We start from the raw sequence: 21,957 nt of genomic DNA, 5'->3' as shown, positions 1-21,957 counted from the left end.
GTAATCATTACATTATGGTATTATAAATATCAAGTGGTAATAAACTTTGAAACACCAAAAGTGGATATACTGAACACTGTCTACATTGACTCAGTAATACATGTTTTTCTTTTTTACAGGTACAAGTGTTGAAGACATAATTACTCCAGACAGAGATATAGTGGATGTTACGGAGGGTAGTAGTGTTCAACTCTCCTGTAGATACAACAGCTCATTAACCAACAGTCTGTTATGGTACCTCCAGCACCCTGGACCCTCTCCACAGTTCCTCATAGTGGGATCATAACCAACACTGATAGTGCAAAATGGACCCTCATACTTGAAAAAGAGAACAACCGTGTGGATCTGGAGATCTCCTCTGCTGAAGTGACAGACTCTTCTCTGTACTACTGGGCTCTGAAGCCCACAGTGACAGGAAACCTAAAAAAAACGTAACAAAAACTGATCCTGACAATATAAACACAGAAAACCTGAATCTGAGATCCCTAGAACCTCTGAATAGATTTTATCTTCCATCCATTATATTCCCTTATTTTAATATGAAAGTTATTTGCATGTTCAACTACCAGTGACCAGATTTTATATTTGGAATTTAAATGAGTATGTCAAGAATATTATAAATATTTACATATGACTAAACATTATAAACATTCTCTCATATAAATACCATTGACTCCATCTTTACAGTGATTTATTAAACCAAACCTTCCTCACCACCACCACACTTCATTAACTCCTCTAGGGTAGGGGGCAGCATTCGTAATTTTGGATGAAAAGCATGCCCAAATTAAACTGCCAGCTACTCATCCCCAGAAGATAAGATATGCATATTATAGATTTGGATAGAAAACACTCTGAAGTTTCTAAAACTGTTTGAATCATGTCTGTGAGTATAACAGAACTTATTTAGCAGGAGAAACCCAGAGGACAAACCATTCAGAATTTCTTTTTTTTTGAGGTCACTCTCTTTTCAATGAGGTTTCATTGGGAAACCAGATTTCTAAGGGACATGCTTGCAGTTCCTATCGCTTCCACTGGATGTCAACAGTCTAGAGAAATTGGTTGAGGTTATTCCTTTGTGTAATGAAGAAGTATGGCCATCTTGAACGAGAGTCACATTAAGTTTCCTTTTAGATAGAAGTGCGTAACCAGAAAACTTGCTATAGTTGGTTTTAATCCTGTATTGAACACAGATCATCCCGTCTTTAATTTTATCGATTATTAACGTAAAAAAATACCTAAAGTTGTATTACAAAGTAGTTTGAAATTTTTGGGCAAAGTTTACAGGTAACCTTTGAGATATTTTGTCCTCACGTTTGAGCAAGTTGGAACCTGTGTTTTTCTGGATCAAACGCGCCAAATAAATGGACATTTTGGATATATATCGATGGAATTAATCGAAACAAAGGACCATTTGTGATGTTTATGGGACATATTGGAGTGCCAACAACAGAAGCTCGTCAAAGGTAAGGCATGAATTATATTTTTATTTCTGCGTTTTGTGTCGCGCCTGCAGGGTTGAAATATGCATATCTCTCTTTGTTTACAATGGTGCTATCCTCAGATAATAGCATCGTATGCTTTCGCCGAAAAGGCTATTTGAATTCTGACATGTTGGCTTGATTCACAACCCGTGTAGCTTTAATTTGGTATCTTTCATGTGTGATTTAATGAAAGTTTGATTTTATAGTATTTTTCATAGTAATTAATTTGATTTTGGCGCTCTGCACTTTCTCAGGCTTTTTGCCAAGTGAGACAGTAGCGTCCCGCCTAAACTCAGATTTTTGGATATAAATATGAACTTTACCGAACAAAACATACATGTATTGTGTAACATGATGTCCTATGAGTGTCATCTGATGAAGATCATCAAAGGTTAGTGATTCATTTTAACCTGTTGGGGATGGGGGCGCTGTTTAGACTATTTATGCTAATGTGGCTAATTTTTTAAACGGCTTCCCACAAAATCCTTGATCGTACAATATGCATATTATTATTATTATTGGATAGAAAACAGTCTATAGTTTCTATAGGAGTTGAAATTTTGTCTCTAAGTGGAACAGAGCCCATTCTACAGCAATTTCCCTGACATGGAGTCAGATTTGAGAAACGTTGGCCACTTTTCTGAAGTCATTTAAACGGGCACTGTCGTTGCTATGACTATACGGACACTTCTTACGTCTTCCCCTGGATGCCTTTACGTGATGACGATTCCAACGGGCTCGATTGCTCGTTCACAGGCCCTACAAATGAAAAAAACCTTTAGCTAGCAAGTCTTTTCTTGCTGCGTAACGCGCGTGGAAGACACCGACCCTCTCCTGTTCCAAGCGTTAGTTTAGCCTGTTATATTTCTCCGGTCATCTTTTCACTCGTTATAGGAGTTACAAACATCACAAAGTAGTTAATTTAAAGCGTTTTATAGCAATTTATATCCGTTTAGTGCGATTTTGGGACATTTATTTTTGCAACGATGTGAAAAGTTGGGCACGCTTTTCAGTTCATCCCGAACGTAGTTGACATTTCCACATGGCAAGAGGACAGCTTTCCACCAAAAGACGATTTCTCCCAAGAAAGGATCCTTTGCCCAAGATACTGATGGAAGAACAGCTCAAGGTAGGACATTTTTATTATGATAAATCGTGTTTCTGTCGAAACATTTTAGTGGCTTAGGACGCCATGTTTTTTGACGTAGCTTCGCTTGGCGCAAACTGTATTGAAAAGTAAGGATAAATTAAAAAATGTAATAACGCAATTGTATTAAGAATTAAATTGTCTATCAATCCCTGTCCACCCTATATTTTTTAGTCACGTTTATGAGTATTTATGTATAAGAGTAGATCACTGTCTAAGTGGCGCAAGGACGTTTTCTTTACCAGCTTGTCTACATTTCACATTGTCTAACCATGATTTTGGTGGCTAAATATAAACATTTTCGATCAAACTGTATATGCATGTTGTAATGTGATGTTACAGGAGTGTCATCGGAAGAATTCTGAGAAGGTTAGTGAAAAAATTAATATCTTTTGGCGATGTTGACTTTTATCGCTCACTTTGGCTAGAATCAATGCTGGGCTGCTAATTGCTATGTGCTAAGCTAATATAACGATTTATTGTGTTTTCGCTGTAAGACACTTAGAAAATCTGAAATATTGTCTGTATTCACAGGATCTGTGTCTTTCGATTCGTGTATGCTGTGTATTTTTACGAAATGTTTGATGATTAGTAGTTAGGTAAACACGTTGCTCATTGTAATTATTCTAGTCCATTTGTGATGGTGGGTGCAATTGTAAACTATGCCATATACCTGAAATATGCACTTTTTTCTAACAAAACCTATCCCATACCATAAATATGTTATCAGACTGTCATCTAATGAGTTTTTTTGTTGGTTAGGGGCTATAAATATCTTAGTTTAGCCGAATTGGTGATGGCTACTGGTGTTGGTGGACAAATAAAAGATGGTGGATTATGCTAATGTGTTTTTAGGTAATAGATGTACATCTTTACATATTGTGTCTTCCCTGTAAAACATTTTAAAAATCGGAAATGTTGACTGGATTCATAAGATCTGTGTCTTTCATTAGCTGTATTGGACTTTAATGTGTGAAAGTTAAATATTTTAAAAAAATATTTTTTTTGAATTTCGCGGCACTGGTTTTTCAGTGGGGGGGGGGGGGGAGTGCCGCTAGCGCCACGCTGATCCTAGACAGGTTAACTCTATTTCTGCTTTTTGTGACTGCTCTCTTCGGCTGGAAAAATGGCTGTCTTTTTCTGTGACTTGGCTCATACCTAACATAATCGTTTGGTGTGCTTTCGTCGTAAACCTTTTTGAAATCGGACACTTTGGCTGGATTTACAACAAGTGTAGCTTTAAAATGGTGTAAAATACTTGTATGTTTGAGGATTTTAAAATTTTGGGATTTCTGTTGTTTTGAATTTGGCGCACTGCAGTTTCACTGGCTGTTGACGAGGTGGGACGCTACCGTCCCACATACCCCAGAGAAGTTAAGAACCATCATTGAATGGGTTTTATGTCATAGAGAGGAGATACAAATGATCCTGTTCAAAATGTACATATGATGACGTGATATATTTCAGTTAGTTAGTTGGACCAACATATAGTAGATGAATGATGATGTTACTTGATTTGATCTGGATGTTCTCTACATTTTCTCCAGGTCAACCTTACAACATTTTGTAAGTGAGCCTGTAATGTTGACGGTAGTAACTTTTTTTTACTTCTGTCAAATTATTTAGTTTCTATATTCTCTTAACAGGACAGCTTGCTGGGGATCACATTCCTCCTGTAAATAATGAGTCATTAGTACAGAGGGAATACCTGTGACTCAGAGCTGCTCATTCGATATAAGCAGAAAAAATATATTTACCTTTACTGGTACCGGCATTATTCTAACCAGGCGCCTCAGTTTCTACTGTATAACAACCTGGTCTCAGAGAATTTCGTATTATTCTGAATGTAAATCTGAGATACTATTTTGTATGATATGTTATGAATTACAATTTGTATTATATGTTACAAATTTAACAACCATAGGATATGTTATGAATTTGCAAAACATTCTATAAGGTGTAAATTCACAAAACGTATGATATTTTACAAATTCTATTTAGGTGGCTAGCTAGGTTAGGGCTAGGGGTTAGGGTTAAGTTTAGGAGTTAGGTTATAGGGTTGAGGTAAGTGTTAGGGGAAGGGTTAGCTAAATCATTGCAAAGTCCCTATAAAGTAGTAAGTAGATAAAAATGTGTTAATTAGGTCAAATGCTAAAGTTGTCCCTGATGTGATTCTAACTCACAATTTTTGGGTTGTTAAGTTAACCATCCACTCGACCAACCACCCTACCATCATTTTTGCCTTAATTAAGTAATCATCTGTCTTCTGTAACCATACCAAACATAACATCATACTTTTTTCACTGTCCCGGACTAACATTTACTACGTTATGTCTAGTCTATGAGACCAGGCTGTGTATAAAGCTGCCATATCACAGAGCGGTTGTGAACATATCTCTGATAAGAAATAAACATCCGCAACATCCCGACCATCAACTGAACTGATCATAACAAGCCGAACCCTGACATATTCATCTCTCTACTACTTTGCTCTCAGGGATTGTTATAACGAGTATTGTTATACCCAGTGATACATATAAGAAACTGTACAAAAACCTGCAGAACAAAATGCTTTTTTGCTGTGTGGATCATCATTAAACATCAAACCACAACTTGATATAATAATGGCAGACGTTGAGATCAGAGAATGTTATCACACCTGTGTTGTGGTCACACCTGTGCTGTGAGCAATCAACAGGTGGTGATATGGAAAATGACAAAGTGCAACAATATTATTGTTTGTTGTTACTCCTCACAATTTATACCACTTGGTGGTGTAGTATGAAAGTCAACCTGAAGGGGGCAACCTAACAAAGCTCACGCACCCCTGAATCAGAGGATGCCATACAGACAGACACCTCTCCATGGTCTCCTACTGCATGTAATACAGAACAACATGAAGCATCAACAGTAGGACAGAGGATGTCAAAGCTCTGTGATAGATAGATCAACATTGTTCTGCTCCTTACCTTTTCCACTTCAAACTGACTGACTAGTCATGAGAAATTGGCTGATCCTGCATGTTCTGGCTGCATGCTGCTTTGGTATAACATCACTCTGTCCATCTGTCTCTTTCTGTGCATTTGTTCATTTAATTTATATACATTATTATTACATGCTGTGAAAATATATTTATCTTTCTTTTCAGGGTGTAGAGCAGAAGAGAATGTAAGACAGCCAACAGAAGATGTAATTGTCGTACAAGGAAACCCAACAACACTCACTTGTCTATTTGATACAACTTCTCAATCACCATATCTCTTCTGGTACAAACAACTAGCAAATGGCAAGCCCATGTTTATGCTGAGAAGAGATACCTTTTCAACTGGGGAAACTACTACTGAGTTCAAGGAGAGATTTGATGCCCATCTGAATGTCACAGCAAAATCAGTCCCCTTGACGATCCAGAGGGTGCAGCTGTCTGACTCTGCTGTGTACTACTGTGCTCTGAGGCCCACTGTGACAACAAGATATTCAGCCCCCTTACAGAAACTATAGTTTTCACGTGTCCATACAAACATACAGTACCACTGAAAGGTTGGGACCAAAGCACAAAATGTATTTCAATATACTTTGTGTATAGTAGTAGAGCTGAATTAGATACTCTATAGATTACATTAGTGTTTATAAATGAATAATAACAGAATATCTGTAGGTTTTTTAACATAGAAAAATGAATCATACTAACTTCATGGAACATTTAAGTCATTGTCAATTCCTTTAGGCTGCTTTCTATGTCAGTTAAGCTAGACGCGTAGGCTTTACACTTTGTCTATTGTACTGGAAAGAGTGCTAATGTAACATTGACAAAGTAAAATTGTCTCAAACATTTCTTTACAACCTTACCTCTCTCTGAACAGGCTCCTCCTTCATGTCTGTCAGGTGATGTTGATATACAGGCTGAGATGGACATGGAAGAGAGAGAGAGGATCTCTACCTCTTACTGTAACTCACAGTCACTCTTATTGTGTTCCAGATGATGTCTGATCATCTGGCTGGTTCTTGATGTATTCTGCTTCGGTATGATTGAACCTTTTCTCTCATTGGTTAGTATAATTGTCATGTATCTTTTATTATCACTCAATGTACCTTTTTCTATCTTCCAGAGTGCACAGGAGACCATGTTCAACAGCAACCAGGAGATGCGATTGCTACAGAAGGAGGATTGGTAACACTGAGTCAATATAACACCAGTGCTAATAATAATGCATATCCCCCACGCATCCCGCAAAGGTGGAGGTGTTGCTAACATTTACGATAGCAAATTTCAATTTACAAAATAAAAACCGACGTTTTCGTCTTTTGAGCTTCTAGTCATGAAATCTATGCAGCCTACCCAATCACTTTTTATAGATACTGTTTACAGCGTTCCTCACTGAGTTCCCTGAATTCCTACCGGACCTTGTAGTCATAGCAGATAATATTCACATTTTTGGTGACTTCAATATTTACATGGAAAAGTCCACAGACCCACTCTAAAAGGCTTTCGGAGCCATCATCGACTCAGTGGGTTTTGTCCAAAATGTCTCCGGACCTACTCACTGCCACAGTCATACTCTGGACCTAGTTTTGTCCCATGGAATAAATGTTGTGGATCTTAATGTTTATCCTCATAATCCTGGACTATCGGACCACCATTTTATTACGTTTGCAATCGCAACAAATAATCTGCTCAGACCCCAACCAAGGAGCATCAAAAGTCGTGCTATAAATTCTAGGACAATGCAAAAATTCCTTGATGCCCTTCTAGACTCCCTATGCCTACCCAAGGACGTCAGAGGACAAAAATCAGTTAACCACCTAACTGAGGAACTCAATTTAACCTTGCGCAATACCCTAGATGCAGTTGCACCCCTATAAACTAAAAACATTTGTCATAAGAAACTAGCTCCCTGGTATACAGAAAATACCTGAGCTCTGAAGCAAGCTTCCAGAAAATTGGAATGGAAATGGAGCCACACCAAACTGGAAGTCTTCCGACTAGCTTGGAAAGACAGTACCGTGCAGTATCGAAGAGCCCTCACTGCTCCTCGATCATCCTATTTTTCCAACTTAATTGAGGAAAATAAGAACAATCCAAAATGTATTTTTGATACTGTCGCAAAGCTAACTAAAAAGCAGCATTCCCCAAGAGAGGATGGCTTTCACTTCAGCAGTAATACATTTATGAACTTCTTTGAGGAAAAGATCATGATCATTAGAAAGCAAATTACAGACTCCTCTTTAAATCTGCGTTGTCCTCCAAAGCTCAGTTGTCCTGAGTCTGCACAACTCTGCCAGGAGTTAGGATCAAGGGAGAGACTCAAGTGTTTTAGTACTATATCTCTTGACACAATGATGAAAATAATCATGGCCTCTTAACCTTCAAGCAGCTTACTGGACCCTATTCCAACTAAACTTCTGAAAGAGCTGCTTCCTGTGCTTGGCCCTCCTATGTTGAACATAATAAACGGCTCTCTATCCACCGGATGTGTACCAAACTCACTAAAAGTGGCAGTAAATAAGCCTCTCTTGAAAAAGCCAAACCTTGACCCAGATTTTTTTTTAAACTATCGGCCTATATATTTAATCTCCCATTCCTCTCAAAAGTGTTTGAAAAAGCTGTTGCCCAGCAACTCACTGCCTTCCTGAAGACAAACAATGTATACGAAATGCTTCAGTCTGGTTTTAGACCCCACATCATAGCACTAAGACTGCACTTGTGAAGGTGTTAAATGACCTTTTAATGGCGCCAGACCGAGGCTCTGCATCTGTCCTTGTCCTCGGCTTTACTCTGGACCCTGATCTCTCTTTTGACAAACATATCAAGACTGTTTCAAGGACAGCTTTTTTCCATCTACGTAACATTGCAAAATTCAGAAGTTTTCTGTCCAGAAATGATGCAGAAATATTAATCCATGCTTTTGTTACTTCTAGGTTAGACTACTGCAATGCTCTACTTTCCGGCTACCCGGATAAAGCACTAAATTAACTTCAGTTAGTGCTAAATACGGCTGCTAGAATCCTGACTAGAACCAACATATTTGATCATATTACTCCAGTGCTAGCCTCCCTACACTGGCTTCCTGTTAAGGCAAGGGCTGATTTCAAGGTTTTACTGCTAACCTACAAAGCATTACATGGGCTTGCTCCTACCTATCTTTCCGATTTGGTCCTGCCGTACATACCTACACGTACACTATGGTCACAAGACGCAGGCCTCCTAATTGTCCATTTCTAAGCAAACAGCTGGAGGCAGGGCTTTCTCCTATAGAGCTCCATTTTTATGGAATGGTCTGCCTACGCATGTGAGAGACGCAGACGCAGACTCGGTCTCAACCTTTAATGAAGTCTTTATTGAAGACTCATCTCTTCAGTAGGTCCTATGATAAAGTGTAGTCTGGCCCAGGAGTGTGAAGGTGAATGGAAAGGCATTGGAGCAACGAACCGCCCTTGCTGTCTCTGCCTGGCCGGTTACCCTCTCTCCACTGGGATTCTCTGCCTCTAACCCTATTACAGAGGCTGAGTCACTGGCTTACTGGTTCTCTTCCATGCCATCCCTAGGAGGGGTGCGTCACTTGAGAGGGTTGAGTCATTGATGTGGTCTTCTTGACTCATCCGGCGCCGAAAAGAGATGGCCGCCTCGCTTCGCGTTCCTTGGAAAATATGCAGTATTTTGCTTTTTTATGTGTTATTTCTTACATCGGTACCCCAGGTAATCTTAGGTTTCATTACATACAGTCGGGAGGAACTACTGAATATACGATTAACGTCAACTCATCATCGTTCCTACCAGGAATATGACTTTCCCGAAACGGATCCAGTGTTTTGCCTTCCACCCAATACAATGGATCTGATCCCAGCCGGCGACCCTGTGCGACGCCGTAAAAGGGGCAAACGAGGCGGTCTCGTGGTCAGGCTTCGGAGACGGGCACATCGCGCTCCACTCCCTAGCATACTACTCGCCAATGTCCAGTCTCTTGACAATAAGGTTGATGAAATCCGAGCACGGGTAGCATTCCAGAGAGACATCAGGGATTGCAACGTGCTCTGCTTCACGGAAACATGGCTAACTCAAGAGACGCTAACGGAGTCGGTGCAGCCAGCTGGTTTCTTCATGCATCGCGCCGACAGAAACAAACATCTTTCTGGTAAGAAGAGGGGCGGGGGGGTATGCCTTATGATTAACGAGACGTGGTGTGATCATCATAACAACACACAGGAACTCAAGTCATTCTGTTCACCTGATCTAGAACTCCTCACAATCAAATGTCGACCGCATTATCTACCAAGGGAATTCTCTTCAATCATAATCACAGCCGTATATATTCCCCCCCAAGCAGACACATCGATGGCCCTGAACGAACTTTATCTGACTCTTTGTAAACTGGAAACCACACACCCTGAGGCTGCATTCATCGTAGCTGGGGATTTTAACAAGGCTAATCTAAAAACAAAACTCCCTAAATTCTATCAGCATATCGATTGTGCTACCAGGGCTGGAAAAACCCTAGATCATTGTTATACTAATTTCCGCGACGCATATAAGGCCCTCCCCCGCCCCCCTTTCGGAAAAGCTGACCACGACTCCATTTTGTTGATTCCAGCCTACAAACAGAAACTAAAACAACAAGCTCCCGCGCTCAGGTCTGTTCAACGCTGGTCCGACCAATCTGAATCCACGCTTCAAGACTGCTTCGATCACGCGGATTGGAATATGTTCCGCATTGCGTCCAACAACAATATTGACGAATATGCTGATTCGGTGAGCGAGTTCATTAGGAAGTGCATTGACGATGTCGTACCCACAGCAACGATTAAAACATTCCCAAACCAGAAACCGTGGATTGACGGCAGCATTCGCGTGAAACTGAAAGCACGAACCACTGCTTTTAACCAGGGCAAGGTGACCGGAAGCATGACCGAATACAAACAGTGTAGCTATTCTCTCCGCAAGGCAATCAAACAGGCTAAGTCCCAGTACAGAGACAAAATCGAGTCGCAATTCAACAGCTCAGACACAAGAGGTATGTGGCAGGGTCTACAGTCAATCACGGATTACAAAAAGAAAACCAGCCCCGTCGCGGACCAGGATGTCTTGCTCCCAGACAGGCTAAACAACTTTTTTGCCCGCTTTGAGGACAATACAGTGCCACTGACAGGGCCCCCTACCAAAACCTGCGGGCTCTCCTTCACTGCAGCCGAGGTGAGTAAAACATTTAAACGTGTTAACCCTCGCAAGGCTGCAGGCCCAGACGGCATTCCCAGCCGCGTCCTCAGAGCATGCGCAGACCAGCTGGCTGGTGTGTTTACGGACATATTCAATCAATCCTTATCCCAGTCTGCTGTTCCCACATGCTTCAAGAGGGCCACCATTGTTCCTGTTCCCAAGAAAGCTAAGGTAACTGAGCTAAACGACTACCGCCCCGTAGCACTCACTTCCGTCATCATGAAGTGCTTTGAGAGACTAGTCAAGGACCATATCACCTCCACCCTACCGGACACCCTAGACCCACTCCAATTTGCTTACCGACCCAATAGGTCCACAGACGACGCAATCGCAACCACACTGCACACTGCCCTAACCCATCTGGACAAGAGGAATACCCATGTGAGAATGCTGTTCATCGATTACAGCTCAGCATTTAACACCATAGTACCCTCCAAACTCGTCATCAAGCTCGAGACCCTGGGTCTCGACCCCGCCCTGTGCAACTGGGTCCTGGACTTCCTGACGGGACGCCCCCAGGTGGTGAGGGTAGGTAACAACATCTCCACCCCGCTGATCCTCAACACTGGGGCCCCACAAGGGTGCGTTCTGAGCCCTCTCCTGTACTCCCTGTTCACCCACGACTGCGTGGCCATGCACGCCTCCAACTCAATCATCAAGTTTGCGGATGACACTACAGTGGTAGGCTTGATTACCAACAACGACGAGATGGCCTACAGGGAGGAGGTGAGGGCCCTCGGAGTGTGGTGTCAGGAAAATAACCTCACACTCAACGTCAACAAAACAAAGGAGATGATTGTGGACTTCAGGAAACAGCAGAGGGAGCACCCCCCTATCCACATCGACGGGTCAGTAGTGGAGAAGGTGGAAAGTTTTAAGTTCCTCGGTGTACACATCACGGACAAATTGAATTGGTCCACCCACACAGACAGCGTTGTGAAGAAGGCGCAGCAGCGCCTCTTCAACCTCAGGAGGCTGAAGAAATTCGGCTTGTCACCAAAAGCACTCACAAACTTCTACAGATGCACAATCGAGAGCATCCTGTCGGGCTGTATCACCGCCTGGTACGGCAACTGCTCCGCCCACAACCGTAAGGCTCTCCAGAGGGTAGTGAGGTCTGCAGAACGCACCACCGGGGGCAAACTACCTGCCCTCCAGGACACCTACACCACCCGATGTCACAGGAAGGCCATAAAGATCATCAAGGACAACAACCACCCAAGCCACTGCCTGTTCACCCCGCTATCATCCAGAAGGCGAGGTCAGTACAGGTGCATCAAAGCAGGGACCGAGAGACTGAAAAACAGCTTCTATCTCAAGGCCATCAGACTGTTAACCTGTTGGGGATGGGGGCGCTGTTTAGACTATTTATGCTAATGTGGCTAATTTTTTAAACGGCTTCCCACAAAATCCTTGATCGTACAATATGCATATTATTATTATTATTGGATAGAAAACAGTCTATAGTTTCTATAGGAGTTGAAATTTTGTCTCTAAGTGGAACAAAGCCCATTCTACAGCAATTTCCCTGACATGGAGTCAGATTTGAGAAATGTTGGCCACTTTTCTGAAGTCAGTTAAAAGGGCACTGTCGTTGCTATGACTATACGGACACTTCTTACGTCTTCCCCTGGATGCCTTTACGTGATGACGATTCCAACGGGCTCGATTGCGCGTTCACAGGCCCTACAAATGAAAAAACTCTGAAGCTAGTCATTCTTTGGGAGCTGCGTAACGCGCGTGGAAGACACCGACCCTCTCCTGTTCCAAGCGTTAGTTTAGCCTGTTATATTTCTCCGGTCATCTTTTCACTCGTTATAGGAGTTACAAACATCATAAAGTAGTTAATTTAAAGCGTTTTATAGCAATTTATATCCGTTTAGTGCGATTTTGGGACATTTATTTTTGCAACGATGTGAAAAGTTGGGCACGCTTTTCAGTTCATCCCGAACGTAGTTGACATTTCCACATGGCAAGAGGACAGCTTTCCACCAAAAGACGATTTCTCCCAAGAAAGGATCCTTTGCCCAAGATACTGATGGAAGAACAGCTCAAGGTAGGACATTTTTATTATGATAAATCGTGTTTCTGTCGAAACATTTTAGTGGCTTAGGACGCCATGTTTTTTGACGTAGCTTCGCTTGGCGCAAACTGTATTGAAAAGTAAGGATAAATTAAAAAATGTAATAACGCAATTGTATTAAGAATTAAATTGTCTATCAATCCCTGTCCACCCTATATTTTTTAGTCACTTTTATGAGTATTTATGTATAAGAGTAGATCACTGTCTAAGTGGCGCAAGGACATTTTCTGACCAGCTGAGCTACATTTCACATTGTCTAACCATGATTTTGGTGGCTAAATATAAACATTTTCGATCAAACTGTATATGCATGTTGTAATGTGATGTTACAGGAGTGTCATCGGAAGAATTCTGAGAAGGTTAGTGAAAAAATTAATATCTTTTGGCGATGTTGACTTTTATCGCTCACTTTGGCTAGAATCAATGCTGGGCTGCTAATTGCTATGTGCTAAGCTAATATAACGATTTATTGTGTTTTCGCTGTAAGACACTTAGAAAATCTGAAATATTGTCTGTATTCACAGGATCTGTGTCTTTCGATTCGTGTATGCTGTGTATTTTTACGAAATGTTTGATGATTAGTAGTTAGGTAAACACGTTGCTCATTGTAATTATTCTAGTCCATTTGTGATGGTGGGTGCAATTGTAAACTATGCCATATACCTGAAATATGCACTTTTTTCTAACAAAACCTATCCCATACCATAAATATGTTATCAGACTGTCATCTAATGAGTTTTTTGTTGGTTAGGGGCTATAAATATCTTAGTTTAGCCGAATTGGTGATGGCTACTGGTGTTGGTGGACAAATAAAAGATGGTGGATTATGCTAATGTGTTTTTAGGTAATAGATGTACATCTTTACATATTGTGTCTTCCCTGTAAAACATTTTAAAAATCGGAAATGTTGACTGGATTCATAAGATCTGTGTCTTTCATTAGCTGTATTGGACTTTAATGTGTGAAAGTTAAATATTTTAAAAAAATATTTTTTTTGAATTTCGCGGCACTGGTTTTTCAGTGGGGGGGGGGGGGGTGTGCCGCTAGCGCCACGCTGATCCTAGACAGGTTAAACAGCCACCACTAACATTTAGCGGCCGCTGCCAACATACTGACTCAACTCCAGCCACTTTAAAAATGGGAATTGATGGAAATTATGTAAAAATGTACCACTAGCCACTTTAAACAATGCCACTTAATGTAATGTTTACATACCCTACATTACCCATCTCATATGTATATACTGTACTCTATATCATCTACTGCATCTTGCCATCTTATGTAATACATGTACCACTAGCCACTTTAACCTGTCTAGGATCAGCGTGGCGCTAGCGGCACACCCCCCCCCCCCCCCACTGAAAAACCAGTGCCGCGAAATTCAAAAAAAATATTTTTTTTAAATATTTAACTTTCACACATTAAAGTCCAATACAGCTAATGAAAGACACAGATCTTGTGAATCCAGTCAACATTTCCGATTTTTAAAATGTTTTACAGGGAAGACACAATATGTAAAGATGTACATCTATTACCTAAAAACACATTAGCATAATCCACCATCTTTTATTTGTCCACCAACACCAGTAGCCATCACCAATTCGGCTAAACTAAGATATTTATAGCCCCTAACCAACAAAAAAACTCATTAGATGACAGTCTGATAACATATTTATGGTATGGGATAGGTTTTGTTAGAAAAAAGTGCATATTTCAGGTAGATGGCATAGTTTACAATTGCACCCACCATCACAAATGGACTAGAATAATTACAATGAGCAACGTGTTTACCTAACTACTAATCATCAAACATTTCGCAAAAATACACAGCATACACGAATCGAAAGACACAGATCCTGTGAATACAGACAATATTTCAGATTTTCTAAGTGTCTTACAGCGAAAACACAATAAATCGTTATATTAGCTTAGCACATAGCAATTAGCAGCCCAGCATTGATTCTAGCCAAAGTGAGCGATAAAAGTCAACATCGCCAAAAGATATTAATTTTTTCACTAACCTTCTCAGAATTCTTCCGATGACACTCCTGTAACATCACATTACAACATGCATATACAGTTTGATCGAAAATGTTTATATTTAGCCACCAAAATCATGGTTAGACAATGTGAAATGTAGCTCAGCTGGTCAGAAAATGTCCTTGCGCCACTTAGACAGTGATCTACTCTTATACATAAATACTCATAAACGTGACTAAAAAATATAGGGTGGACAGGGATTGATAGACAATTTAATTCTTAATACAATTGCGTTATTACATTTTTTAATTTATCCTTACTTTTCAATACAGTTTGCGCCAAGCGAAGCTACGTCAAAAAACATGGCGTCCTAAGCCACTAAAATGTTTCGACAGAAACACGATTTATCATAATAAAAATGTCCTACCTTGAGCTGTTCTTCCATCAGTATCTTGGGCAAAGGATCCTTTCTTGGGAGAAATCGTCTTTTGGTGGAAAGCTGTCCTCTTGCCATGTCGAAATGTCAACTGCGTTCGGGATGAACTGAAAAGCGTGCCCAACTTTTCACATCGTTGCAAAAATAAATGTCCCAAAATCGCACTAAACGGATATAAATTGCTATAAAACGCTTTAAATTAACTACTTTGTGATGTTTGTAACTCCTATAACGAGTGAAAAGATGACCGGAGAAATATAACAGGCTAAACTAACGCTTGGAACAGGAGAGGGTCGGTGTCTTCCACGCGCGTTACGCAGCAAGAAAAGACTTGCTAGCTAAAGGTTTTTTTCATTTGTAGGGCCTGTGAACGTGCAATCGACCCCGTTGGAATCGTCATCACGTAAAGGCATCCAGGGGAAGACGTAAGAAGTGTCCGTATAGTCATAGCAACGACAGTGCCCTTTTAACTGACTTCAGAAAAGTGGCCAACATTTCTCAAATCTGACTCCATGTCAGGGAAATTGCTGTAGAATGGGCTCTGTTCCACTTAGAGACAAAATTTCAACTCCTATAGAAACTATAGACTGTTTTCTATCCAATAATAATAATAATATGCATATTGTACGATCAAGGATTTTGTGGGAAGCCGTTTAAAAAATTAGCCAAATTAGCATAAGTAGTCTAAACAGCGCCCCCATCCCCAACAGGTTAAACTATGCCACTTTATGTTTACATACCCTACAGTACTCATCTCATATGTATATACCGTACTCTATACCATCTACTGCATCTTGCCATGCCGTTCTGTACCACCACTCATTCATATATCTTTATGTACATATTCTTTATCCCTTTACACTTGTGTGTGTATAAGGTAGTAGTTGTGGAATTGTTAGGTTAGATTAATTGTTGGTTATTACTGCATTGTCGGAACTAGAAGCACAAGCATTTCGCTACACTCGCATTAACATCTGCTAACCATGTGTATGTGACTAATAAAATTTGATTTGATTTGATTTGATTTGTCTGGGTTGGCGCCCCCCCCTGGGTTGTGCCGTGGCAGAGATCTTTGTGGGCTATACTCAGCCTTGTCTCAGGATGGTAAGTTGGTGGTTGAAGTTTTCCCTCTAGTGGTGTGGGGGCTGTGCTTTGGCAAAGTGGGTGGGGTTATATCCTGCCTGTTTGGCTCTGTCCGGGGGTATCATCGAATGGGGACACAGTGTCTCCTGACCCTTCCTGTCTCAGCCTCCAGTATTTATGCTGCAGTAGTTTATGTGTCGGGTGCTAGGGTCAATCTGTTATATCTGGAGTATTTCTCCTGTCTTATCCGGAGTCCTGTGTGAATTTAAGTATGATTTCTCTAATTCTCTCTTTCTCTATTTCTTTCTTTCTCTCTCTCGGAGGACCTGAGCCCTAGGACCATGCCTCAGGACTACCTGGCCTGATGACTCCTTGTTGTCCCCAGTACATCTGGCCGTGCTGCTGCTCCAGTTTCAACTGTTCTGCCTGCGGCTATGGAACCCTGACCTGTTCACTGTGATTACTATTATTCGACCATGCTGGTCATTTATGAACATTTGAACATCTTGGCCATGTTCTGTTATAATCTCCACCCGGCACAGCCAGAAGAGGACTGGCCACTCCCCATAGCCTGGTTCCTCTCTAGGTTTCTTCCTAGGTTATGGCCTTTCTAGGGAGTTTTACCTAGCCACCATGCTTCTACACCTGCATTGCTTGCTTTTTGGGGTTTTAGGCTGGGTTTCTGTACAGCACTTTGATATATCAGCTGACGTAAGAAGGGCTATATAAAGAAATTTGATTTGATATAAGTAAATACATTTGATTTGATATCTATTTTGGCACAAACAAGAAGCAAATGACTTCTCTAAACATATGATGAGCTGTCATTCTTTTGGATCTGAAGACAATACTGCAAGGTTCAAGGAGAGATTCAATGCAAGTCTAAATGCCAATACACAATCAGTCCCATTGACGATTCAGAGGTTGCAGCTGTCTGACTCTGCTGTGTACTGCTGTGCTCTGAAGCCCATTGTTACAACAGGATATACACTGTGTGTGCACGTGCGTGCGTGTGTACAGTACTTTGTGTTGCGTGCCGTTTTTTAAGTCAATGGGAGGTGTTATATAACTGAGGCAGAGGAAAGGAAATGCCTTTTATAGCTGACAGTGAGAAACCAGGGGAGTCATTCTGTCATAACTATACGTGTATTCACTCTTTTCACTGTGCTAAATAACACTTACCAGCATGTTACGAGGATACATTTGAATATATGCACTAGTGGGTGAATTTGATGCTATTCATCATATCCAATCACTGTGAATTTAGTGTTAGGTTCTAATTTTCTGAGTAAATAGCTCACGGACACTAGAGAAGCTTAACCAAGTTTAATTCTTCCCAAAGGGTCGATACAGCTGCATTCAGACAAACAACATTTCATACATGAACTGATATTTAACCCTTTCTCCAAGGCTGAGTCTCCTTCTCCACAACTGAACAGCCAATGCATCACTGTTGCTAGACAGAACCTTAGTGATATCTGTTCTTCCTCACTTCATCTAACCTGACCTCTACCCCAAAGTGCTCACTCCTCCCCAACTCAAGGCTGTCATGGTTATTGATACCAGACTGTGTCTTTTCTCCTCCCAGAGGAACCCTGATGGCTAACAATAACATATCCTGACATAATGTAAACGTTATACATTACCCTCTCTCCCTCAGTGACATTGTTAGGTTCTAAGATCTCCACCCGTCTCCCCTACACATTCCAAAGCCATCTGACTCCTACAGATAACCATTAACTTCTGATGTAAAAACTAGTCTCGTTCACGGTTGGACACTATCCTTATGAATATACCAATGTTCCAAGTTTCACCCAGAATCTAACAGTAGTTACTGATGACTGGAGTCATATTCCTGTGAAGGATCTTCTGTCCATTTTTAATGCACTTGACTGAATAATGATTTAAATTTTATAATAATTTCCTGATAACAATTCCTGTTTTCATGAATGTTTTACAGGTGGCAGTTATGGGAATGACATTACTCCAACAACAGATAAGATGTTAGGTTGGAGGGTGATGTCATAAATCTGTCCTGTAATTACTCCTCTGCTAGTACTCTCCAGTGGTATCAACAGTACCCTGGATCATCTCCAATCTTCCTCTTCCTCACTGGAGTGTCCTCAAACCCCTCTGTAGTGAAAGCTAAACCTGAAGACCCTCGACTGTCTGTTAAACTGAACAATGAGAGAACCTGTGTAGATCTGGAGATCTCCTCTGCTGAAGTGGCAGATTCTGCTCTTTACTACTGTGCCCTCGAGCCCACAATGAAATGAAACCCAGACACACTGTACAAAAATGTGAACTGAAAACACCAACATCCCCTAAGAGAAACATGTCAATTATTAGGCTACCTTAAATAGACAAAAAAAATAATGTAGGCTGGAAATGAACAGTGAATTATTTGTTGAAACAAATGAACAAATGAAAAAGTGACAGAAACTCATTCGGTGATCCAAATATGTTGCAGATTTATACTGTAAATTATAGCTATAAAGATGAAAACAAAAATGCCTGTATATTAATGAATTGCCTTAAGATGAATAGATGAATTATCTTACAGATATGCCCTTCAAGCAATGTTTCCCCAATGACATCACAGTAGACAGGTCAGGTCCTTCTGCCAACTCTGTTGACCTAAAATCAAGAAAATAAATTGAGATAAATAACACAGTTTTATCGAATATCCAATAGAGGGAGACTAAGGTAATCATATTTCAGTGCAGCCCTGCATTTTGAGGATGTGACAGTGGCATCAAGCAGCAACAAGAAGTCTGCTGTTACTTCTGCTCATCTGACAACTCTCTGTATTTTGGGGTGGGGCTTCAAAGGTTTGAGAAGAGATTGTATATCCAAAACTAGATGGAGGAGGATGTTGTTTTTAGTGTACACAAATATTGCTGTGCTGTGTGTTATCATTTTAACTTCCAGTTTCAGCCACAATGTCAATCCCCACAATTATTTTGCTTTAGTAGTCACATGTAAGTAATCTACTATTATTGGTGTTATGTTGAATTTGAAGTGTTGATGTGTTGAAAAAAGATCTATAACAGAGTAATAATAGAAGAATAATATATTTTGCATCTCTTGCAGGTGATAGTAATGGTCAGACCATTGAGCCAATCAGAGAGGAGGTGTCTGCACCAGCGGGTAGCAATATTACACTTTCATGCACCTACTCATCTGCAGTCTCTCTTCAATGGTATCGCCAGGACCCTGGATCAGCTCCTCAGTATATCCTGCTTATCCTGCATGGTGTTGGGTCTCCATCACGGGCTCCAGGTCTGGATCCTCGACTGTCAGTGAAACTGAATGCTGAGAAGAACTGTGTGGATCTGGAGATCTTCTCTGCTAAAGAGAAAGACTCTGCTATGTACTGCTGTGCTCTGACGCCCACAGTGAAAGGAAACCTACAAACGCTGTACAAAAACCTAACCTGACACATTCTATATGTACATGACATGACCTACAGGAGATGGTGCACCTCAAGGTTTTTCTTTTTGACAGGAAACCTGGTGGGGGTGTTTAAGAACCTATGTAAAGAGGAGGAGTAACATTGTATACGCCTACTTATCATTTCAGAGTCATAGCAGAGTTTTGGCTTTGCTGTTTCTAAATAACACATTAATGTCTGATCTGTAACATAGACCATGATGCTACTCTGTTATATTCTACTGATTTCATCTTTTGTAGGTGATACTTTAGAGGATGATATTACTCCAACCAGTCCTGAGGAGTATTATTTAGAGGGTAACAGAGTTAAGATCTCCTGTAACTATACAGTAAAAGCAGATAGTCTGCTGTGGTACACACATTATTCTGGAACAGGTCTCCAATTCCTTTACCTGGTCACAGCTACCAGTAATCCATATGAAGTGAGAGACGATTCTCAAGACATTCTACTGTCTGTTACACTGAACAAGGAGAGAACCTGTGTGTATCTGGAGATCTCCTCTGTTGAAGTGACAGACTCTGCTCTGTACTACTGTGCTCTGAGGCCCACAGTGACAGGAAACCCAGAAACACTACAAAAACCTGACTTCAATAAAGTCCTACTAGTAACACCATGAAATAGGGAAGCATCTGCATACAAATGATCAGAGATCATGTTCATGATGATCCATCAATTAAGTCATATTTGTTCATCACAGATGATAATGTTGATGTAATGTGGGTCCATTTACTGAATAGGAGGAACTAAGATGAGAGGTGGAGAGATGATTCTCCTCTAACTGACTGGAACTGTGGGACATCTTCAGTTCTGCCTCCTGATAACACACTGTTACACCCATCACCATGTTACTCTACCCAGTGTTTCTCCTCTCTGCATTTGTTGGTGAATATTTGTCTGACATTACATACTTAGTTTATTCAAGGTAACTGTCAAGTGTCAATTGTAAATAGCACTTCCTAGAAGAAATGTAAATGACTGATTTTCTTTTCACTTGTATTGAATATGACACAGAGTATGTAATAGCTGAAAATGTTTATCTAAACTTAACTTTATTACAGGTGGCAGTTATGAAAATGACATAAAACCAACATCAGAGACAGAACATGGCATGGAGGGAAGCAGTTTTACACTGTCTTGCAACTACTCTGACTCAGTAGACTATCTTCTATGGTATCGTCAATATCCCAGATCAGCGCCCCAATTCCTCCTCTACACTACAGTCACCTCAAAGCCCTCTGTAATAAGAGCTAAACCTGATGACCCTCGACTGTCTGTTCATTTGAATAAAGAGAGAACCCGTGTGGATCTGGAGATCTCCTATGCTGAAGTGACAGACTCCTCTCTGTACTACTGTGCCCTGCAGCCCAGGGTGACAGGAAACCCAGAAACACTGTATACAAACCTTTCATATGTGATTTATACAACATGCAAAGAGAGATGCAGTATCACAAAAGAGAGGACAAATGAGAGGAGAGGAGAGATTGAGAATCTTTATAGCAACTGTACTTTGGGGTGGAGCTTGTAGGTAAACTAAGCAGAAATGATCAACCGAAAACCTTGCAGAGGAAGTCAGGTTATGTTGTACTATTAGCCAGTTTGACTTCCAACCCCAGCCATGTTGTTCATCTTGTCAATTATTATGTTCTCAGTAATGGGTAAGTTATGGCTTTCAAAGTAGTGTCATGTTTTCTGTTTAGAAAACTACAACAAAACATGTTTATTTAAAAATAAATTACTCAATGTTCATCTCTTCACATTTGCAGGAGGCAGTTATGAGCAAACTATAGAAACAAACCAACCTGAAGTGTATGCAGAAGTGGGTAGTAATGTTCTTCTTTCCTGCAACTTCTCCTCAGCAAACAGTCTACTATGGTATAAACAGTCTCCAGGATCAGCTCCCCAATACCTTCTGCTCTGGACAGAGAGCTGATTCTCTTGACTCTCGCTTCTTTGGTAAACTGAACAAAGAGAAGACCCGTGTTGATTGGAGATCTCCTCTGCTGAAGTGACAGACTCTGCTATGTACTACTGTGCTCTGAGGCCCACAGTGACAGGAAATCTCAGAAGCACAATAGAAAAAC

At 40.8% G+C, this 21,957-nt stretch overlaps 1 long non-coding RNA gene across 2 annotated transcripts; it reads right to left on the bottom strand.

The window, feature by feature from the left end:
* Nucleotides 1–17,733: 17,733 nt before the first annotated feature.
* Nucleotides 17,734–20,492, bottom strand: LOC129814136 (uncharacterized). 2 transcript variants are annotated; one of them, XR_008753232.1, is made up of 2 exons: nucleotides 19,598–20,492; nucleotides 17,734–19,059 (listed from the first exon to the last, which is right to left on the bottom strand). It is a non-coding gene; the product is annotated as an uncharacterized LOC129814136 (long non-coding RNA). The 2 variants fall into 2 exon arrangements; XR_008753233.1 differs by having other exon boundaries at nucleotides 19,602–20,492.
* Nucleotides 20,493–21,957: the final 1,465 nt, after the last annotated feature.

The sequence above is a fragment of the Salvelinus fontinalis genome, chromosome 17 (genome assembly GCF_029448725.1).
Source record: "Salvelinus fontinalis isolate EN_2023a chromosome 17, ASM2944872v1, whole genome shotgun sequence".
NCBI lineage: Eukaryota > Metazoa > Chordata > Actinopteri > Salmoniformes > Salmonidae > Salvelinus > Salvelinus fontinalis.
Note: the sequence above shows the minus strand (reverse complement) of the source record. Positions and strands in the feature narration are given on the sequence as shown.